General features: G+C 37.7%; 1 long non-coding RNA gene across 3 annotated transcripts; it reads left to right on the forward strand.

Annotated features, from left to right (window-relative positions):
- Positions 1-1,760: 1,760 nt before the first annotated feature.
- LOC127342016 (uncharacterized) lies at positions 1,761-5,493 on the forward strand. Of its 3 annotated transcripts, XR_007876116.2 has the most exons (6): positions 1,761-2,323; positions 3,013-3,140; positions 3,232-3,546; positions 3,782-4,657; positions 4,749-4,813; positions 5,162-5,493. It is a non-coding gene; the product is annotated as an uncharacterized lncRNA (long non-coding RNA). The 3 variants fall into 3 exon arrangements; XR_007876115.2 differs by having other exon boundaries at positions 3,782-4,813; XR_007876117.2 differs by having other exon boundaries at positions 3,363-3,546; positions 3,782-4,813.
- Positions 5,494-7,260: the final 1,767 nt, after the last annotated feature.

Below are 7,260 nucleotides of genomic sequence, written 5' to 3' on the forward strand. Positions count from 1 at the left end.
AGGGAAACTTGCCGCTGTGCGCATCACACCTTCCTCTTGGGGTTCCCAACGGACGTGTCAACTACACGCATCAAGCAAATTTCTGGCGCCGTTGCCGGGGAGATCAAGACACGCTGCAAGGGGAGTCTCCACTTCCCAATCTCTTTACTTTGTTTTTGTCTTGCTTAGTTTTATTTACTACTTTGTTTGCTGCATTATATCAAAACACAAAAAAATTAGTTGCTAGTTTTACTTTATTTGCTATCTTTTTTGCTATATCAAAAACCCAAAAAAATTAGTTACTTGCATTTACTTTATCTAGTTTGTTTTATTTATTACTGCTAAAATGAGTAATCCTGAAGTTGAAGTTCATACATTTAAGCAACGAGGGGGAGAATGTTTAAGAGATGCTTGGTATAGAATAAGTGATGCCCATAATAGGTGCACTAAGAAACACTCCACCACTATCTTACTCAGGAATTTTTATGTTGGTATCTCTAGCTGGAATAGGTATGTTCTTGATAGTCTCGCAAAAGGTAACTTCCTAAGTACCCCTGCATTAGAAGCTAGCTGCATTATTGAGAGTCTATTTGGAATACCTCCTGTCGATGAAGTTAAAACTGAAATCTCTCTTGAAGATGTTATGAAAAAATTGGAAACCATAGAGAAAAAATTTCCGAGTATTGAAGCTAAATTGGAGATGTTACTTGATAAAACTGATGAACTTGATAAATCCTTAGGAGAAATTGATGAAAGAATTAGTGTCCTAGGAACTTGTGCTGTCCATGACGATCAAATCAATAGGATTGACGAACTTGAAAAAGCTATGGGAACCTTGGGTTCAACATTTTCTTCTCTTAAATATAAGGAGAAGGCTTATGTGGGTAAGGAGCAAAAGTTTATGTACGTCTCTAAAGTGCCTAAACCAAAGAAGTATTATTATAGGCCTAAAATTGACAAAGCCCTTAGTACCGCTACGGATGGGGGAGCTCATGATAACGATGCACCATCTCTTGATAACACTTGATACACACTTTCTGCGCCTAGCTGAAAGGCGTTAAAGAAAAGCGCTTATGGGAGACAACCCATGTTTTTACTACAGTACTTTGTTTTTATTTTGTGTCTTGGAAGTTGTTTACTACTGTAGCAACCTCTCCTTATCTTAGTTTAGTGTTTTGTTGTGCCAAGTAAAGTCGTTGATAGTAAAGTTCATACTAGATTTGGATTACTGCGCAGAAACAGATTTCTTTGCTGTCACGAATCTGGGCTGTTTTCTCTGTAGGTAACTCAGAAAATTATGCCAATTTACGTGAGTGATCCTCAGATATGTACGCAACTTTCATTCAATTTGAGCATTTTCATTTGAGCAAGTCTGTTGCCTCGATAAAATTCGTCAATACGAACTGTTCTGTTTTGACAGATTCTGCCTTTTATTTCGCATTGCCTCTTTTGCTATGTTGGATGAATTTCTTTGATCCATTAATGTCCAGTAGCTTTATGCAATGTCCAGAAGTGTTAAGAATGATTGTGTCACCTCTGAACATGTTAATTTTTATTGTCCACTAACCCTCTAATGAGTTGTTTCGAGTTTGGTGTGGAGGAAGTTTTCAAGGATCAAGAGAGGAGTATGATGCAATATTCTATACTCCTATATAGTGTACCAATTTTGAATTTTGAATCTGCGTTCCATTCTCTCTCTTATCATGGAATCCTAGAACACTTACCAACCGTTGATTTAAGTCACTCTGATGCCGATCTACCGTTAGATTCATACAGGAACAAATCCAACGGCTAGGATCTTCAGGATTCGCGGCCGGCCAGCGCGCTCTCTCGATTTGTTTTTCCTGCTCGCCTGACTAGACTAGAAGCACCTAGAGTCTCGATAAAAAAAAACTCTAGCAGCTTCCAGTTCCACCGCTCGCCCGCCATCTCCTCGGCGCTTGCCCTCGCTGCTACTCATCCTTCACAAGCGATTCGCTAGGTTTCAAGTGTTCGTCCGTCCGTCACCAAGTTGCTTCCAATCAAATCGAGCTGCTTCCAATTAAATCGAGCTGCTTCCAATCCAATCGGCGGAACTCCACATTTTTGCCGCTGCCGCCAACACCGCTCCCTGACATCTGCCGTACGCGCGCTCTTCACCAACCGCGGCAAGCGCTCGCCCAGCTCGCTTCGAGCCTCCTGCCCTCTGGACTCGGCCGTCCGTGGTCGTCTGTTTCTCTGGTGCTACCGCTACGTACTGCTGGCCTAAAATTTCAGCTCCTTCGCCTCTCGGTTTGTGGGTTGCAGCTGCTACTGCAGCCACGCCATATCAGTACAGCCCAACAACGCACTTCCATTTGAAGAGGTAATATGCTATTTCTGAAAGAATGAAGTAGTTACAGGCTATCCGCTATTATGCCCACCAAGTGTTTGTGTTTGTGTCTACGAATCATTTTGATTTTTATCTCTGTCCATTCTAATTTCTAATGGACCTGTATGTACGTGTTATGACTAATTTTAAAAACTCTGGTGATTTTGTGCATTCAATTAAACCATCTTTGTATGGATGGTGGATGTTTTTCCACTGTGAAATGACATTGACAAATAATGGAAGACAATTAGTTTTCTGTTGAATATTTAGAGGGTACTTGAGCTTCCTCCATTTGTATAGGCACATGTTTCCTATACTAATGTGGTGCCTTAGTGGAATCATGTAGGGATATTTATCTAGAAAGGGAATTGGGGAGAATTCAGATAATATACAGCGAGATCCACCAAAAAAATACAAAGATGGAACCTTTTTCAAGATATTATAAATGCGGTTGACTCACCGGTATCATCAAATGCAAAGCAAGATATCTCTTTAAGCTTGGTGTGTTTTAAACCATCTTTAAGCCTGGGTTATGATAGTCATTTTTTCTAAAACTATTTGGAGTGGATTTAATATTCGTGTGTTGTACAACCACATCTTCTCCATACTTTTGCTAATAATATGACTATTATGCTGCATTTTAGAAAAATATGTAACGCCTAAGTGGAATCGTGTATTGACAGTTATCTACAGATGAAATGAAGGGAAATTCAGCTAATCATGAGAAGATACACTAAAATACAAGAACGAAGTCCATTTAAAGATATTACAAATTCGGCTGACTTGCGGATATCGTCAAATGGTAAACAAGGTATATCCTTGATATTTGCAATCACCGGTTCGAAATAATATATTGTTCACTGTGAACTTTGTCATCATCAGCAAAGCTTTATTATTTGTAGATCTTCTGGTTAATGAAACTAAACGCCCAATATATCCATCTGGTGTATCCATACAATCAAGTAATCCTTCACATGGACATAAAAGTATTATAGGAAGAAATGCTTCTGAGCGCAAGTGTTATCGTGACCAGGAAAGATACGTGACGATGACTCCAGAACAGCGTGATGCCTACCTGCAAAGGAACCGTGAATACAAACGGAGAAGGAAGAATCATGATGCATTTAGCGAGGGTGTGCAATATGCAGTTAGCCAAATTAATAAAATTACCCACATCAACATGCACGCACCAGCTCTCGCCAACAGACGCGAGAAAGGTACGTATCTATCAATACAGTTCAAAATCCATCTTATCTATTAGATACAAAATTACATGACTTAATTATCCATACAGTCTAGCATAAATGGATATTAAAAGGGTCAATGGCAATATGTTTATTTTCAAGACATGCAGTCAGATGATAAAATGTTTATATACCACAGTGCAAGAGGTGTATTTATTTGTATATTTTTTTCTAACTTTTTTCTTTCTTTCTAATATTGTTGATGCAGTTGGACTCTTAAACATGTACCGAAGAATCAATTGGTGAAGATTATGTGCGCCTACCTGAAGATATAATTATTGGTTACACTGATTCAGAAGCATCGGTTAGTAAGTTAGTCAACGATATCTTTCCTGCACTTGACCACTATGGAAGATTGCCATCCTATATAAGTGCCCGTGTCATTATTTCCACTAAGAATGAATATGTGGATGAAATAAATACGCTACTTATAAACCGATTTCCTGGGGATGAAAAGGTTTACTACAATTTTGATTCAGCAGTGGATGATACACAGAATCACTACCAACCCGAATTCCTGAACTCTCTAACACCTAATGGCGTGCCTCCACATGTTCTCAAGTTGAAGATCAACTGCCCAGTAATCCTGCTTCGAAATTTGGATCCATCTAATGGATTATGCAATGGCACAAGACTTATTATCAAGGCATTTCAAGATAATGCTATTGATGCAGAAATTATTGGAGGACAACATGCTGGAAAGCGCGTATTCCTTCCAAGAATTCCTTTATACCCATCTGAAGATGATGTATTCCCCTTTAAATTTACAAGAAAACAATTTCCAATTCGTCTTAGTTTTGCTATGACAATTAATAAAGCTCAGGGCCAAACCATTCCAAATGTTGGCATCTACCTTCCCGAGAATGTGTTCTCTCATGGTCAATTATATGTTGCTTTGTCAAGAGGGATATCAAGGCAAACAACAAGAATACTTGCCAAGCCAAACAAGGATATTGACTCATCAGGCAAAAGTACCAAAAATATTGTGTATAAGGAGGTATTGATGGTATGATAAATTTGAATTATGAATCAATGCCTTTTGTTTCGTGTATGATACCGCTTTTCATTCACTCCTAATACATAGGTATGTTGATCACTGGCTACTATTTTATATATGTTAAAAATATATTTTTCGATCATGCAGCTAAAAGTGATGCTCTTTTTTCCTTTGTCAGGAAGTAGCATGTTTTTTTGGCAGCACTATAGTTCCATTGCATGCAAAACCACGGTGCAACTACGGGTACTTCTTTGTTTTCTTCAGTTAGTACTGGACGATGGTTCTTCATACTCTCTAGATCAATGTTATGGTGATTTTTACTAAGGAGATATATATATATATATATATTTTGTAGATTTAAAAGATGATCCTTGTTCTTTTATGACTAGACTGGATTATTTGATTTACGAATCTTGAGTGTGATTAACTAATTTTGTTGTAATTTTAGATGCTGGTAGGTTCTTACAAAAACTATGCTGAAGGTTGCGTACATTTGGTATTGTAGAAGATGCCATTTAATACCCTTTCTCATAGAAGAAAGAATTTTGTATTAATAAATGAATGTCTCATGTCTTAAACTTTCTTTTGCAGGGGAATTTGGAACCATGTGCCTGTTTTGAACGCGAATAACCTAAAGTGAAGGCCTATGATAGCCCTATGTGTCCATGTTTTCGATCTTCACTTCTTTTGAAGAACACCAAATTTAGTTCTGATCCTATGAAACATGAATGATGTACTTATGAATCAGCTCCGTTGAGACAACATGGATATCAGCTCAACTAACAACTTTTTGTGAGCATACTAAGTTAAACTTTGTCATCACATTTGGCGCAACATATGATAGACGATGTCAATGTATTCCATAATATTTTCACATAATATTTCATTAGTTTGTAACTATGTGTATTTGTTTGAGTTCTAAAAGTCACATGTATTTTTGTTATGTTGCCTTGTTTGGTTGGGGACGTGCAAAGCACGTGCTGTTTACTAGTATGATCAAGGAGAGTGAAAGCTCTAAGCTTGGGGATGTCCCGGTGGTTCACCCCTGCATATATCAAGAAGACTCAAGCGTCTAAGCTTGGGGATGCCCAAGGCATCCCCTTCTTCATCGACAACATTATCAGGTTCCTCCCCTGAAACTATATTTTTATTCCATCACATCTTATGTGCTTTGCTTGGAGCATCAGTTTGTTTTTGTTTTTGTTTTGTTTGAATAAAATGGATCCTAGCATTCATTGTATGGGAGAGAGACACGCTCCGCTGTAGCATATGGACAAGTATGTCCTTAGGCTTTACTCATAGTATTCATGGCGAAGTTTCTTCTTCGTTAAATTGTTATATGGTTGGAATTGGAAAATGATACATGTAGTAATTGCTATAATGTCTTGGATAATGTGATACTTGGCAATTGTTGTGCTCATGATCAAGCTCTTTCATTATATACTTTGCACCTATTAATGAAGAAATACATAGAGCATGCTAAAATTTGGTTTGCATATTTGGTCTCTCTAAAGTCTAGATAATTTCTAGTATTGAGTTTGAACAACAAGGAAGACGGTGTAGATTCTTATAATGTTTACAATATGTCTTTTATGTGAGTTTTGCTGCACCGGTTCATCCTTGTGTTTGTTTCAAATAGCCTTGCTAGCCTAAACCTTGTATCGAGAGGGAATACTTCTCATGCATCCAAAATACTTGAGCCAACCACTATGCCATTTGTGTCCACCATACCTACCTACTACATGGTATTTCTCCGCCATTCCAAAGTAAATTTCTTGAGTGCTACCTTTAAAATTCCATCATTCACCTTTGCAATATATAGCTCATGGGACAAATAGCTTAAAAACTATTGTGGTATTGAATATGTACTTATGCACTTTATCTCTTATTAAGTTGCTTGTTGTGCGATAACCATGTTTCTGGGGACGCCATCAACTAATCTTTGTTGAATATCATGTGAGTTGCTATGCATGTCCGTCTTGTCTGAAGTAAGAGAGATCTACCACCTTATGGTTAAGCATGCATATTGTTAGAGAAGAACATTGGGCCGCTAACTAAAGCCATGATTCATGGTGGAAGTTTCAGTTTTGGACATATATCCTCAATCTCAAATGAGAAAATTAATTGTTGTTACATGCTTATGCATAAAAGAGGAGTCCATTATCTATTGTCTATGTTGTCCCGGTATGGATGTCTAAGTTGAGAATAATCAATAGCGAGAAATCCGATGCGAGCTTTCTCCTTAGACCTTTGTACAAAGTGACATAGAGGTACCCCATTGTGACACTTGGTTAAAACATGTGTATTGTGATGATCCGGTAGTCCAAGCTAATTAGGACAAGGTGCGGGCACTATTAGTATACTATGCATGAGGCTTGCAACTTGTAAGATATAATTTACATAACTCAAATGCTTTATTACTACCATTGACAAAATTGTTTCATGTTTTCAAAATAAAAGCTCTAGCACAAATATAGCAATCGATGCTTTCCTCTATGGAGGACCATTCTTTTTACTTTTATGTTGAGTCAGTTCACCTATTTCTCTCCACCTCAAGAAGCAAACACTTGTGTGAACTGTGCATTGATTCCTACATACTTGCATATTGCACTTATTATATTACTCTATGTTGACAATTATCCATGAGATATACATGTTATAAGTTGAAAGCAACTGCTGAAACTTAATCT

Source organism: Lolium perenne, chromosome 3, assembly GCF_019359855.2.
Source record: "Lolium perenne isolate Kyuss_39 chromosome 3, Kyuss_2.0, whole genome shotgun sequence".
NCBI classification, from domain to species: domain Eukaryota; kingdom Viridiplantae; phylum Streptophyta; class Magnoliopsida; order Poales; family Poaceae; genus Lolium; species Lolium perenne.